The 17,344-nt window shown below is 33.3% G+C and overlaps 1 protein-coding gene across 3 annotated transcripts in view; it reads left to right on the forward strand.

Annotated features, from left to right (window-relative positions):
- Positions 1-17,344, forward strand: part of tspan18b (tetraspanin 18b) — an 81,270-nt gene that overhangs the window by 16,878 nt on the left and 47,048 nt on the right. The window contains exon 2 of one of the 3 annotated variants that reach the window (XM_068214755.2): positions 16,251-16,305. The exons of the other annotated variants lie outside the window; for them this stretch is intronic. The gene's annotated coding sequence lies outside the window, so the exon portion shown is untranslated. The remainder of the gene's footprint in view (positions 1-16,250; positions 16,306-17,344) is intronic. 3 annotated transcript variants of the gene reach the window in all.

Consider the following 17,344-nt stretch of genomic DNA (forward strand, 5'->3'; position numbering starts at 1 on the left):
GTCAAGATTGAGGGCCATACAAATTAACAAATAATAAAAAAATGGCTATGCACAATTAAAGTAAATGTGGAATGGCTCTCACAATTCAAGTGCATTGTGAAAATAAATGAAAAGTTTATTTTCAGTCAGGCACTACATTATGACATATATGACCAATGAATGGGCACTCATGAGTGGAACCTTCATTCATCAGTCATACATGACATAATGTTTCTGTTCACTCCTTAACTGTGACATCGGGTGAACATTTTACACATTTTGGTATGATTATATAGGTCTTAATGAAAAGTCTGTAACTTACTTTAATATTTAAATAAACACAATTTTACCCTGTCAAAAATACCTCAATAGTTATGTCAAAATAACAGGCATTGACAGAAAATATTGGAAAATTTATGCACCATTTTTAATATATATTTCTTGTCCCCATTTATTCACCTTTTGTTTTAACTTTCTAGTAACAATTCTCCAAATGGTTATGTGTAAACCTTTAATCAAACATTTTGGTATGTTTTGTGTAATTTTGTGCAATTTCAAGACTAAGAAGCAAGCCAAATTTGACATTTTCTGTATTGTCTGCATTTTTCTCTGCAAGCAGGTCAATAAACTTAAACTCAACAAAAACAAAGTGTCATTTAGAACAATGCAGTGCAAAAGCAGATCTGGACTGAGTCAAAAGGATTCATATTATCTGTGTTGCCTTGTTTAAGCTTGTTTTGGAGGGCAGAAACTGAATTTCGAGAGCTGGCTAGAGGCCTTCAGAGGCAATTGAAGACACATGGAACAAGCATCAGCCTACAAGATCAGTTGTAAACGGCATGTTTTACCTTTCATCTAATGAACAACTGCAGAACTGTACCACCTAGGGATATGCTTCAGTACAAAACCAGCTTTAAAACAAATCTGTGTTAAATACAGATAGGATTAGGAGTTAATTGACTGTAACATGTCCCTTTGGTTTCAAGGCATGCCTCTTGAATACTGTTTGAGTCTTTTTTTTTTTTTTTATGAAACTTGATTCATTGTTTTGACAATAGCTGACGACCCTTTCTAAAACATTTGCTTCTCTGTTATACATCTACAGATGCCATTTTTGTACAAAAAATTATTGTGATACTGTAAACTACATGTAAGACCGAGATGTGTACTTTCTCAGCATATTCGTTTGTTGTCTCGCTGCTTATCCATCATCTTTTGTAGTGGAAACCAATTGACTTGTGTTCCTACTGAGAGCTCTACTTGGATGCCCTCCAAATGATCTCATGTTCCATAGTTTCTCGGACTCCTCCTCATGTGCCATAAATCATTGTGATGTAATCTTTCACACTGCCGTTCCCACAGCTGGTGAGCTCAAGTGCTCGAATGTTGTCTAGTGCCCAGTTAACCTCAAGGTTTTACATCCCAGAGCAGAGGCGACCACGTTGACCTTTTGTATTCTGGTGATGCACATTCACTGACTTTATTTCTGAAATTTCCATTTATTCTGCCTGGGGACTTTAAGGTTACGGCCTGTTTGTGGAGTGTTTATTATGGAAGCTTGTTTCCACCGTGGAATAAGAAAAACCCTGACTTTTTTCTTGGAATTGTAAGCTGTAAACTCAAAGTTAGCGTTGTGCAATTCCATCCTTTTCTCACAGAATTCAGAATCGACATCTCATGAATCAAAATTCTCCATAAGAACTCTGAATTTATATCTATATATACTGATATTTTAAAATGTAGGCTTCTTTAAATTGTACGCTCATATTTCAAAATCACTAATAAATCGATTTTTGTCCTTTCCGATCCTGAACCGATTTTTTATTTAAATGTAAATTTTTTTTTCCCCCTATAAATTTTTAGTTGCCAATTTTTTTTTGCCCTATAACTATATAAGTTTCCCTAGAAGTTTCTCATAAAAGTTACAATTTCACAGATCTAACCTTTTTTTAAGAGAATCAAAATCTCACAATCTTGACCATTTTCCTTATAATTCTGAGTTAGTATTAAGTGAGGTTTGTCTGCTTTCTTGCAATTTATGTTTTTATTACTTGCTAAATAAGGTAAATCTCACTTTTTTCCTCTCACAATTATGATAATAGGGCTGCATGATTGATCATATTTTTATCATGATAATCATATTTTTTTTAATGGGCAGGGTTTACGGATTTAACTTTGGCATGACTTGAGTGTTTAGATTGTAAGAAGCTTTTTTTAAGGAATCTGATGTTGCTCACATGAGTGGATGGTTAAAACAATAGTCCAGAGCAGTGTTTCTCAACCACATTTCTAGAGGACCACCAACACATGATTTGGATATCTCCTTTGTCACACCCATTACAGGTCTTTCAGTCTCTGCTAATGAGCTGATGATCTGAATCAGGTGTGTTTGCTTAAGGTGACAGGGCTCCGTCTGAAATCACCTACTACTCAGTGGGTACTGAATTTGAGTTTAAATGTACTACTCTGTCATTAGAAAATTATGTTCTCTGCAGTAAGAATGTCATTAGTATGAATTGAACTCGAAGGTACTAAATTCGCCATTTTGTCATCATCACATAACCTACTCTTGTCAGTTGCATTGCTTCACTCCCATTCATGATTCTCGTTAAGGATCGTGGGATAGCCTAGGGTCTATCCGTTGCGCACTTCAGAATCTCATTGGAAGTAGTAGGTCATCCGGGTACTGCTCACATACTGTTTTTTTTTCTTCTCAGCTGGCATACTGTTTTTAGCATTCCATATAATATGGAAGTATGTGTTTTCAGATGCAGCTATAGAAAATTTGCAGAGCTGGTAGTCCTCCAGGAACATGGTTAAGAAACACTGGTGTAGAGCTCCATTTACTGTTAAATTCATTAAAAAAATCTCAGAATGAAGCATAATTGTTTTCTTGCTATTTTTTTTCATCACAGCTCTACTTAAAATAGTTTGATCTCACACACACAAAAAAATAAATTTAGTGGGATAAACAATGTGCCATAGTTTATCTAGGCAAATAAGTAAGAACACATTTTGAGAATCTTAAAATCTCTGGAAGTGTTTATATTTGGTATTTGAGTTTGGGCCTGAAGATTACATTGGTTTTCAGAGAGTATTTGTGTTAGTTTTGAGTGTGATCCGTCCTGATGTCTCCATGCTTCTGCTCTCATGGCCAGGGGGAGGAATGTTTCTAAAAGCTCTGTGAGATTTTTTATGGGCCCTTACTGTGGAAAAATGTCTGGTCGTTTTGCCACCTACCCCTCCCGGATAGTCTCCTCCTGAGATCCTGTAAAAAGCAGGATATCTACCCTAGGATGTCTCGTTTTTTACTTCCTGAGGGTAACAGGATTTTAGGAAGTCACAGAGCAAAAACGTTTTATGAACATAGTATGGGAAAATATACATTACTGATTGTCTGAAGTGCGCAAATGAATCCTGATTAACCTTTATTTTATTTACATTTATTTTATTAATGGCTAATATTTCAAAATTATGTTTATCTTGAATATTAAGTTGAGACAGTCAGTTTTGAGATTTTTAACTTTTTGGCCTTCATTTGTTCAGTTTTTGTTTCAGTCTAATATAAAGAAAACATCCAACGTGCAATTTCTTTACATATACAATTTCAAAATTACAATACATATTTTTATAGAGTGTTTTCTTAAAAATTGCATCAAAAGAACTTGCATATAAGAGAATTTTTACCATTTTATTAATATCTAAATTTCTAAGATTTATTGGGGGAGATGTTCTTACATAATTTTATTTAATTTTTGTAACAAATTCTGAAAATTTACAGTATTTTCTCTGAATGACAAAACATCTTTGACTCTAATATGTTATTTTTTGCATTAATGTATTCAAATTATGGCATATTAAATTAATTAATGTCTCATTTCCTTACTTAAACCTAATATTTGACAAAAAAGTCTATATAGGTAAGTATTATGATACCTATAGTTTTTTTTTACCTACTCACTAGCAAATTTCGAGTAAGAATGCAGATGCTAACAATGACAAGTGTTTATCAGCTTGCGATCACAGCCAGAGTGACAAGAGATGTAGAGGTTAAATAAAACAAGCCCTTTTATGAGGAAGTCTCACTATTGAACGTCTTCCTGATGAGGCAAATGATCCTAAGTCTCGATGTGCTTATTTCCCAGCATTACTTCTGCTCTCTTTGCTCCTCTGCTTGTGCCTGTGAAATCAGTGCAGTGCAGCATTAGCATTCAAGCCTCCAGCTATGTCAAATCTCAGTCTAGATCAATTATAACATCCAGCTTCTCTTCAGAATCTCTGTCTGACAGATGCTGCAGTTTCATATGCATGTATCGAAATCTCATACTCATACATGTGAAACCCACTGATTAAGTGTCTTGAGAGGGGGTTGTGACACTGGCATTTATTAGGTATTTTGAAGTGAACGGATAGATATACTGTAGAAATCATGTAATATGAGGGGCTTTATCTGACGTCACCCCTATAAGCATAAATAGTGCACTTTTTGAGAGAGCAGCCAATTTTAGTGGTGTCTAAAACTGTAGAGGACATTTTGAAGTGCACTCAGTCAATCCCACAATGCACCACAATAATGAGTGTGGAATCGATCTACACACAACAGCTAGAGAATATTCATAATGCACTGTGAAAGTTCCCACAATTAATAAATTTCCATGTCTGACTACAAGAAGTCATCTACAGCAAATTCCTATCAGTGTAAGTTTCTAAATAAATTTGCTATGCAATTGTTAAATTGATGTTTGCATACATGGCAGAAATCAAAATGCATTCATTGATATAGACCCTTTCGTACAGTGTCAGGGCTAATCTAGCTGCCATAGGCCGATGTGCTGTACATTATGGGATATTGAGGAAAAATATTAGTTGACTGCGCCAATGCCAGCAGTGTGTCGTGAAAATGACCCAAAGACGGCAGAAAATGCAAAAATGTACCATTTATTGCTCTTGGTCCGGACCAAATGAACCGAACTACAGATGTGAAAGCACCCTTAAATAGCTATCACAGGGTCTGATTAAGAAGTTGAAAATTCTTCTGAGGTATCACATGACAAAATAATAACAAAAGCTGTAAACATTTATATTTTATTAACTAGCAAAGCACAAACACAATGGCATTCCATCTGGTGCACCCAGCGCTCAAATTCACTTTCATTGACTCTTTAAGTGGACTGCATTAGTCGGTAATTTAAAGGAATAGTAAATAAGGATATAGGGACATTTAGGATACAGCATGTGTGCAAGTTTTTATTTTTAAGCATTATTTATTTTAAATGAATCAAAAGTGTCAGTAAAGACATTTTTATGTTCTATTAAATAAATGTGATAAATATAATGAGCCAAAAAATATGAGCCAATTATTATGATTTCTACTAAATATTAAAGAGCACTACATTATTCATTTGTGATGATATTAAGGGTTTAACACTAATAATTTTTTCTACTGGCCCGATCGGACCAGTGGTTCAGATTTTTACTTGCCCTGCAAGTATTTTTACTGGCCCCACCAAAAAAAGTTAATAGCTATTTCTTAGCCACAAATAATAAAAAAAATGTTTGTGAATCTAGAACTTAAATATTTAAAAAATGTTAATAAATGTGTAATAAGCAAACTTCAAAGCAAAACAAAAGTGGCTGACCTGCCAAACTGAGGGCAAACTGTATAAAACATGACTTCATTTAGTTAGTTGTGGTGTACCCTCGCAAATGTCTGCTTCCAAGACGTTAGAAACAAACGTTTTCTTTTAGCATCTTCATTTGATGTTGCCGCTATGTTGCAGTCTCTTTGCTGTACTGGTTGTTACAGGAAAAAAAAAGAACATGCTCACTACATCCAATTAGATAATAGGAATAGGAAAAGCAATATGGTGTTTTGGACATAACATGAAGGTAGCATTTGAAGGCTTAAAAACTCAAACTGTTTCTCGATTCAAAGACTGTATACTTGCACACAATTGACAAATATAGTCGAACGCAAATGAAACTTTAGTGACAAGGCAGCAATGGCCCAATCGAACCTGTAATGATCCTGTCTACTGTCCCGAGCTTCTCACATGTTGTCACTGGGCCATTGGGCAGTCCTTATCGTTGACCCCTAATATCGTATTTAATTAACAAATTATAATGATTTCTGTGAAATAAATCACCTCCTGCCATAAACTAAACCCAAATATTAGTGTAATTGTAACTTTGTATTGTAACTCATTATTACTTTACATTATACGTAGTTATGCATTTAAGTACTTTTAAAATATTGTAAAATAAATGTAAATACTATAATTTAAATGAATATATATATATATATATATATATATATATATATATATATATATATATATATATATATATATATATATATATATATATATATATATATGAAGTTTTATTATTTTACTACTCAAGATCTTTAAATGTTATTAAATATAATTTATGGTGAATACAGTAAAGGGCATTTTATATTGTTAGTTTGTTGCAAAAGTCAACATGAATACAGTTTTAATACTGTACATTCATCTCCTTTTTACCACTACATGATTAAGAAACATTTACATTGCATTATACTGTATTATATATGCCTTTTGCAGTAAACAATGTAAATTACCTGGGGTCTCTTTTTAAAAACTTTCTGTAGAAATCCTCCTAAAAGTTAACATAAAATGTCAAATATATATTGTGAATATGAAGTTTTATTTTGGATGCGATTAATCTTGATTAATGGTTTGATTTATTGACACTAGTAAAACATTAACATTACATTGTTGTTAATAGCAATCTTTTGCCAAACTCAACATGAATATTAGTTTACAATGTTAGCATTGTGATGCTTTTAGAAATTTTATTTTGATGCCTAAATTACTAATTATTATTATTATTATTATTATTTTTAATTAAACTAACAAGGGAAACCTTAAGCTAATGGTTTTTATTTGAGATATTTGACCATTTTTTGAGCATGTCGTACTCTCAGTCAGTAGTGCTGAACTGCCGTGCTGTTTTTACTCTGGTGAATGGATTACACTGACAGTGGAGAATGTTTAGTGTTGACACAGCATGCAGTTTAGTTAGTCCTCCAAATCCCCTGCTGTTCCTGAGTCCAAACAGCAAAAATCTGCCCATTTTTCAAACCAATTGCCTTGGGAATACGAACTGGTGAGAGGAAGGTCCCATGTTTGTGTTTGGGACTAAGTAGCTCTTCCTCTGGTTTTAATTAAGAACGAACTCAAGTGCTTCCTGTCCGATAGATTATGCTTTGAGTTTTACGACAGGTTGTGTCAGCACAACTAAATAAACAACTATTCAACAAGACAACAGTTAGCATGAGACTACATATTCTCACAGGGGACACACACTGCTGCTTTTTTAGTGTCAACATATATTTTGGCGACTTATAATGAAAGAAGGTGGAATGAAGGTGAAGTAGATGCAACTTTCACAACTGCTGTGATGTTTGGCACGTCTTTTAATGAGGACCTGAAATTGACAACAGATGTAGACACACATTTAAGAAGCTTGTGTGATGCCGAGCTGAATAATTGTGAAGGAGAGTGATTCAAATAATTGGTTAGTTCAGAACAAGGAGTAGTTTGCTAACAGAGCTGGCTAAATAGTGTCGGTCGTCAAAGGTGGTCTGCAGTAGATATCTGATGATTAAAGGTCGTAGACGATCAATAGTGGATTGTTTCTTGGCTGTCTTGATAACAATGGACAACTTTTGAATCTCATTACAGTAAGTTTGCTTAGTTATTTGGTAGCTATAGATGATATTTACTGTACCAATAATGCTTCTGGTATTACAGGATGAATTATTTCACCAAATGATATGTTGTTAATATACATATCTATTTGAATAAACAAAATCTGCATCGTATCTAAGTGTATCAATAACCGCTGTAAAAAAACTCAAGTTCAAGTACAAGAAAAAGTTATAGCAAAAAATAATATTAAAAAGTTTGTAGCATAAACTGGGAACGTTTTCACTGTACGTTAGGATACAGTTCTTAAACATAAATATCATACTATTTAACAGTAACATTTCACTAAACCATTAAACATTAAACCATTTATAATTGTTTTTGAGCTGGTATTGTTTTGAAGTATCTTTTTGAGTATGTACTAATTCTGAAAATTATTATAATTGACATATTTGAATAATTCTATTATATTTGAATATAGAAACAATTATTATAAAGAAAACATACATGTTACAATATTAAAGAATTTATTGCATGAATTGCAGTCATGGTCTACAAGAGAGACTTATTAAAAAAGTAAAATTAATATTTAAAAAACCCTATATTGTTTTGACAAACTTTTGAGCAATTGTATAATTTGGGTGTTTTGACAGTCCTTGACAGCATTTTTTTATAATCTTGCTTTGACATTATTATTCTATTAATGGGATAGTTCTCAAAAGAAAATCCATATCCTTCACACATGATCCACATGTTTCAAAACCAGTTTAAGAAACTATCAGCCACTGAGTTTTATGGTATTTTTGCTCCTATTATGGATAATAGTGGCTGCTTTTTTCCCTAACATTCTTCTGAATATCTTGGTTTGTATTCATAACAAATATTTGGAACGAATTTAATGTGATTAATGGTGACATTTCTGAGGTGTACTATCCCTTTAAATGCTGGTTTATACTTCTGTGTCTAGCAACCGCTTTCAACCCATGGCACATGCCTTGCATGTAGCCATGCATTTATACTTCTGCGTGCTGTTTGTGTTGCTCTACAATAACACTTCTGAAACGCTAGCTGGCTGTAGGTTGTGCTATATTCCTCTGTCGATTTTCTTCGCAGGTGTTTTTTTTTATGCTTCCTTAATGTACAAGTAACTAAAACTTACTCATTCAGAGGTGTGAACCAGCAGACATGCAGCAACATTAATCAAAAGGTAAAAACAAAACATCTGGAGCTCCTTCATGGGACTCGGCACTTGTAAACACTCGCTCCATCAGGCTCACCGCTCTCAACACTGTCCACACTTGGCACAGCTACCAAGCCGACCAATCACAGAGCTTGTGTTATGCATTGTTGCATCATGTAGTTAAATTTTTCAGCGTGTCAGCGTCAACATCAGCCACGGCGCGGGCTATGTGACCGAGCAAAGGCTGCTCTGGACCATACCTTTGCGCTTGATGCAGAAGTATAAATCAGCCTTAAGACTTGCAGTAGAACATGTTGAATTTAACTATGCAATCTCATTGGTCCAAAATGTTATAACCAAACATTAAGCTTCAAATAATTTCTGTTTGGCTGTAATTAATTATCACGTATTACATATCAGTTTTTAAATCTATAACAATTCTTTCTGACTACAGTCTTATTAAATGGTGCAGAAAAGTGCAAACTTTGAATACTATGACTTTTATTATAATCAATACCATCAATAACTATTTCCTAATCAACATGATCAGATACAGTAGTATATCCAGTCTGCATGCTGTTAGCATAACCCTTTCTGAGGGAAAACAGCAGTTCATGAACCTCTTGGCTTGCATGCTAACAGCCTTTCTCGTGTCTAATTGGAGAATTCCACTCCCCCGCACCTTTAAGTCCTTTCAGCCCATTCCAACAGGTCTCTCTCTTTTTAATCGCCCGCCTTCAAAGGCTTGTTTTGATGCCCTGAACCTCGTCTTTTCCCCGGAGACGGAGGTCTGTTCGGCCTTGGGGCCTGGAAAGGGAGAAAGAGGTTTTAATGAAAGACAAGAACAGACTGCGTAGAGAAAACAGTGAGTAAGTGTGTACAGAGCTGGTCATTATCACAGCACACCAAGTGTTGTGCCAGAAGCTGAAGCATACAGCTCTCTCAACGCTCTGACAGCCTCCGTTTCCTCAAGGGATTGTGTTTTCCTCTCGCAGACACCTGCCACGAGGTCAAAGGACACCTAGGAGAAGCAAAACCAGGCACGTTTCAATCAGATGCATTGATCAAGTGTCTGAAGAAGAGACGGAGGTGAAATTTGTGCTGATCTGATAGCTGATTTTGTTCAGAGTAATTCAGAGATAATATCGAGTGTCAGGGAGTGTTTAAGGCAGTTCAGACATTTGTGAACAGTCACTGTAAAAAATGCTGGGTTTCACACAATCAATTTGTGTTGGGACAACATGAAGGAAATAAGTTAACATATTAGTTTTTACAAATTTCAGTGGATTGAACATAAAACAATGAAGTTTTCCCAAAAAAACCCCAAAACTTTAAAAAGACCACACACCTAGTCTCAGACTTACGAATATTACTTTTGTCTATCGCGATATAGATACAATTTCAGCTCCTAAATCTGTTGCTTTATGACCAAACCTTGCTGCTGTCTTTAATGTTATGTGTAAAGTAAAATTAGTGGCTGACTTATGAGTGTAAACTTGTGTTTAGGAAATTTAAAGGTATGAATATTGTTGTCATAGATTCACAAAGTTAAAAACATTTAAAAACATTTATTTTTGAACAGGAGAACACGAGACAACTGTACCCTCAGAAACAAATCAAATAAGCTAAACCTGCCATAATACAAATCGTCAACTATCAAAAAATAAATAAGTCAAATGATATGTAATCTACATCCCAGTAAATCCCCACTGACTTTCTTTTAGCATAATTCCACCTATTTGCAACAATGCTATTGCATTTCTATCGTTTCTTAAATTCCATTTTCATGTTTGAAAGCTGTGTATGGAGGAGCTTTTGTGCTGCTGGTCAATGTCAGATATGTGACTGTCGTGCATGTTCGCAGGAGAAAACAGTCAGTTTGGTTAGGGTCATTGTCAAGCATCCCAAACCTGTCAAATCATGCCTAAATCGTGCTGAAATCATCTGCATTAAGTATATATACACAACATATAAAAATTTAGTATAGATTCAGAGGATGTTTTTTCCATTAGGGTTTTTAAAAGTGTTTGTCAATGTGTTTCTATATCCATAGAAAAAATCAGCTATGAGGTGATTCAAATTGTTAAATGTTTTGATTTGAAGCCCAAAAATGTTCATGAAAATCTAACAAAAGATTGAAGTTGCAAAACTATAAATTAAATGAAAACATTTAGATTAAATGAGGGGAAAACACAATCCTGAAGTACTAACTATACCTTAATCCAACAACAACATCAAAAAGTTAACATTTTGATTTAAATTTGCTGACACTTTATATACTGTTGTAAAAGTTGTAACAACTCTTAATTTTATAATTGTCTGCACTGTAAAAAGTGAGGATTTGCTTTACTTAAGTGAGTAGACGCATTGCCTTAAAAGCAACAAGTTGACTTTGGAAAAAAAAAAAAAGAGTAAATCCATTGGAACAGAACTTTCAAGTTGATTTAACTTTTTCGATTTAACAAATTTTCATAATTATGCAGAATTTTAAATCAGTGGGTTTACTCACTTTTTAAAAGGCATTATCTATACAGTGTATACATTTTGTCCTGAGAAATAATTTTGAGGATTATTATGTTGTTTTACCCTAATGTGTGCCTAAAATGTCTTCAACCACAAACTTAGCATGCAGATTTAATTTCTGTGGCAAATAACATGCTCTACTGTTTAAATTTGTGAGGTCAGTACAATAATTTTTAAAATAATTTTTATTCAACAAGGATGTAGGTTAAATGTTGGTGTCCACATGGAATTAAATCAACAAAAGTTAATAACAAAAAGTATACAGTTGAGAAAGTCAGAATTATTAACCCCCCGGTTTATTTTTTTTCCCAATTTCTGTTTAAAGACGAGAAGATTTCTTCAACACATTTCTGAACATAATAGTTTTAATAATTTATCTCTAATAACTGATTTATTTTATCTTTGCCATGATGACAGTAAATAAAATTTGACTAGATATTTTTCAAGATACTTCCATACAGCTTAAAGTGACATTTGAAGGCCTAACTAGGTTAAATAGGTTAACTAGACAGGATAGGGTAATTAGGAAAATTACTGTATAACAATGGTTTGTTCTGTAGACTATCGAAAAAATATAGCTTAAATGGGGTAATAATTTTGACCTTGTAATATTTTTAAAAAAATCTAAAATAAAAAGTCTAAATAAGACTTTCTCCAGAAGAAAAAATATTATCAGATATTATTAAAATTTCCTTGCTCTGTTAAATATAATTTGGGAAATACTTAAAGAAGAAAAAATCAAAGGGGGGCTAGTAATTCTAACTTCAACTGTATATATAAAAAGCATATTAAATGAATGGAAATCTTTTGTGAAAGTAAAATAAGTAAAATAATGTGAAATTATGTTCTATGTATTAAGGTAAAAAAATATATTATATGAACTTTTATTTTTAAAGAATATTTTTGTGTTTTAGTTAAATTATTTAAAATGAAATGTTTGAAAGCCAATGAAAAAGGAATGGGGAAAATAAACCATTTAAAGCTAATGACATTTTTTATGTTTAAAACTCTTTTTTATTTTTGAACCTTGTATTAAATTCATTAAAAGGGACAATTTATAATGTTATCAAAATGTGTTTTTAAAATAAATTTAGTTCTTTGGAAGTTTCAAACCACCAAATAATTTTCCACAAAAATATGAATGACCTTTATTTTTATAATAACTGATTGAAAATCAACATTGATCACCAAATCAGAATATTCAAATGATTTCTGAAGGATCACGTGACACTAAACACTCAATTTCTAATGCAGAAAATTAAACTTTGCTTTTGATGAATGAATAATATTTTATTATTAATCTAATTTTTGACTTTGTTCAGCTGAACAGACTTTAATGTGAGAAAAACTGGCATATTCCTCCAATAACTAGACAGTTGGCAATCCTGACCATCACATCCTTCCAGAAGGACAGACATCCTGTAGGATATGTCACTCATTGTGTATATGAATATCATGTCATGATCATAAACAGAGGGGAAGAAGTAGGCCAGTAAGACTGTATAATGACAAATAACAACAAGCACATCCTTTATTACCCAGTCCTCTCTGGCAATCCATTAGCATTGAACTTTAGGCCGTCCTGCATTGTTCAGATGTACTGCAGACTGAAGAGGGACCTTTAGTTTGGAGGCAGATAAACATAATGCCGATGCCCTTTGAGATCTATTGTTTAAACCCCTTGTTGATTCTAGATGGAGAAAAACAATGTTTGCATGTGTAGAGAACACAATTAAAGAGCTTTAGACTTTAAAAAAACAAATCAATTTAGCAGGGAAAGACCCATTGGTGGACACTGTGGTCGATCTTAAATGCCATTGAATGCCATTGATTTGAGAGTCAAAGAGGTTTGTTTAAAGGAAGCCTCTGGAGTAGATGCAAATTAGACGTATTGTTTTTGAAGTTCTCATTCATATTGTTCAATTGATATATGGCAGACACAATGAACCTCATTTGCAACAAAAAGAAACACCATTTTGAAAACATTGGAAAAATATTCAAATGTGTACATAATAGATTAAAAGCAAATCTGCACAACTTGTATTTTTCCTTTGAATTTTGACGGGAGAAAAGGACAAAATGGTGAGGTTATTACTCAAAATAGCAATATTTAAAGCCACGTTTCTGAGAAATTGTGAAATAATTCTCAGAAATGTGAGATAAAAAGTGACATTTAACATTCTATCTATAATTATCAATGCTTCAACTTCAGAACTTTGATACTGGATCCTTAGATGAACCCATATAGAAATCTAATCTATGAAAATATTTGCAAATTAACCAAGACACACAAAGTCGTATTTGTATTATAAAATATAAAATATGTCCAATATATAGCCCTATATACGTTTCTGGAGATCGCGGATTTCGTAGCCAGAAGTACATATCTGCATTCCGTCTTTAAAATGTGCGCTACGGGGCAGTTTGATGCCGTTCCTTTTCGCGCTTTCAAGCTGACAGTGTACCTTCTGACAGTGTGGATGGCTTTCTCATCGTTACCAGTTTGTCTAGTTAGCTTGCCATGTATGTCACTGGACTTGAGACACAGAGAGAAGTTGACCACGACGACGGGGTTCGAGTCCAGTGAAGAACGGTTTCAGAAAACAGGTAAGACAAAAAAGAAAAAAAAAACAAGTAAATAACTGCATGAGAATGTTGTAAAATCTGAAAACCTGGTAAAAATTCAGACGAGGGCCTTTTGTTTTTCAGGATTGCTTTTAAAATTTGTTGGTTGGGTTTAGGGAAGTTGGTGGGTGGGTAAATCAATACAATTGGTTGGGTTACGGGAAGAAGGAGGGTGGGTCAGTCAGTCATTAGTCAGTCATTCAGTCAGTCAAACAGTCAGTCGACAGCAGCGTCTGGTGGGTTTACGCAAGAGCAGTAAGCGGCACTTGTGAGAGAAATTTGAGATCTCGAAAAGTGTACACAGTGGTCTCTGATGGATTCGTGAAAACAAATACGGCAAAAAACGTAGCTCCTGGGACGTATTTGGCGGTCTCCAGAATTGTACTGTATATAGAGATACATTTTCAGAATGAGCCAGAACATGTCATATATTTGCTAAATATATTTCAAAATATTGAAAACATTCACATTTTTTTTCAAACATTAGAATTAAATGTATGTATTAGAGCTGCACGATTCTGGCTAAAAATGAGAATCACATTTTTTTTTGCTTAAAATAAAGATCACGATTTTCTCACGATTCTGTAGATGTAAAATAAAGGTATGGTAAAAACAAACATATGGCACAACATCGATAATAATATTATGTGCTCTACTGGTTTTTTATAAATAATTCTATTCTACTTATAATAATTATGATGTTGAATTATTATGTTTGAGATATATGCTTGCAATCTGACATTTGCCATTATCAGATTATATTCAACAACAATATATAGGCTAGAGTAGTTATACTGACATTGTAAACATTTATTTTCATGTACAACAGTGGGTTCGCTATGAAAGAAAAAAAAACATCAAATGCTTGACGTAATCATAACGTAATCGCGCGCGCGCCCTCTCTGTGATAACAGCTCACGGCCAGCAGCTCACGTCATGTGTGATTTCCGGGCCGCGAAAACATCATTATATGAAGACAAAAATCACATTTATAGGTGAATTATACCTTTTAAATACATTATGTGACTCTTTCAACATCACTTGGAGGTGTCAGTGTCACTGAGCAACGTATGTGAAACAATAAACAGACTCGTGCAGCCCCCTTTTCTTCTCTCCTGAACTTGAAAATATGATTGGCAGAATCGTAGAAATGCTGGATTAAGATCGTCTAAGGGGTCGAATCGAGATCGCGATCTTTTAACGATTAATTGTGCAGCTCTAGTATGTATGTATGTATATATGTATATATATATATATGTTCAAATATATTATATATAAATAAATATTCGTTATTTTATGGCCATATATAAACTTGTATATAAAATTATAGGTCATTTATTTGAACATTCATGTGCATGCAATTGATCCTTCGCTAAGCCCCACCCTCCTTAGTTACTGTTGCTACGCCTATTAAGCTTTTGTGCCTGCCACATCTATTACAATGTGTATGCGCTGGTGTCAGACATTCCCAGGGATATAATAAGTCATTTTTGGTAAGATATCTGAGAAAGCTAGACAAAAAAGGACTGCACTATGCATTACATGGGTATATTCACCACATAATACACAACAGATTAGAAAATAATTTTATTAAAATTGAAGCTAGGTTAGCGTAGCCGCTTCATATGCTGACCATTCAACAGCTTAGTTCATACACAGCAGGATAAGTGACATTTAAAAATAACCTTATAATAACAAATTAAACCGTGATTTCTCTTTTTTAGCCAAAAAGCCTGATAAACTATTGTTGTGCAATGAATTATTGCGATACCAACTGACAAGGAAACACGCATAGACAGTGCTTCTACATCATTCACTTATAGAAAGAACAGCCAAAAAGGGAAATTGATGGATTTGTGCTTATTATTAGTATATTGACCTATACTAATGTACAGCAGCTATAACTGGCAGTGTGTTTGTGTGCTCATTATCTAGTTTCTATTCTAATTTAAAAGTATATTGATCACAAGTGCTCAGTTTTTGATGACATCTCTGTTATGTTCTGTTGATATGTAGTTTCAAATATTCGTAGCTATAAAAGAGAATAAGACAGCTGTGAAACATAACCTGCTTTTGTATTTTTGTAGGAAACACAGTTTAGATCTGTTTAGGGTAAGAGGTGTGTGAGTTATTGCCGTCGGTCTATCACTGAATGTGTCAGGAATATCGAAAACAAAACCAACTTAACTCCGCTCCTTTAGTGCCCCTCACAGAGCTTGATTCACCCTGGCATTTCTCCTCTTGGGTTTTAGGTTTTGGAAAGGGAAAAAAAATTCCACCGCCCTGTCCAAACTTTAAGGATACCAGGTATGAGATTTGTACAATTCATATTCACAATGCTTTGGCTTGTTTCCCTTGCTTAATAGCTTGACAGAGCCACTGCTCGTAGCAGTTGCTAGTTTTTGGGTGTGGCTTAGCGAAGGGTCAATTATAATATATATATATATATATATATATATATATATATATATATATATATATATATATATATATATATATATATAAATATACACACAGTTGAAGTCAGAATTATTAGCCCCCATGAATTATTAGACTGCTTGTTTATTTTTTCCCTAATTTCTGTTTAACGGAGAGATTTTTTTTTTACACATTTCTAAACATAATAGTTTTAATAACTCATTTCTGGATTTATTTTATCTTTGTCATGGTGACAGTAAATAATATTTGACCAGATATTTATCAAGACACTTTTATACAGCTTAAAGTGACATTTAAATGCTAAACTAGGTTAATTAGGTTACCTAGGCAGGTTAGGATAATTAGGCAAGTTATTGTATAACAGTGGTTTGTTCGGTAGACAGTTGAGAAAAAATATAGTTTAAAGGCGCTAATAATATTGTCCCTAAAATGTTGTTTAAAAAAATTTAAAACTGCTTTTATTCTAGCCAAAATAAAACAAATAAGTCTTTTTCTGGGAGAAAGAATATTATCAGACATACTGTGAAAATGTTCTTGCTCTGGTAAACATCATTTGAAAACTATTTTAAAAAGAAGAAAAATTCAAAATGGGCTAATTATTCTGACTTCAAATGTGTGTGTGTATATATATATATATATATATATATATATATATATATATATATATATATATATATATATATATATATATATATATATATATATATATATATATATATATATATATATATATCAAAGTCAAAGTCAAAGTCAGCTTTATTGTCAATTCAGCCACATGTACAAGACATACAGAGAATCGAAATTGCGTTACTCTCAGACCCAAGGTGCTTAACATTAATATAAAATATATATATAAAAAATAGTAGAGTTTAAGAAAAAAAGAAAATTTAGAAAATTTACAGTATAT

Source organism: Danio rerio, chromosome 18 (genome assembly GCF_049306965.1).
Source record: "Danio rerio strain Tuebingen ecotype United States chromosome 18, GRCz12tu, whole genome shotgun sequence".
In the NCBI taxonomy this organism is placed as follows: Eukaryota; Metazoa; Chordata; class Actinopteri; order Cypriniformes; family Danionidae; genus Danio; species Danio rerio.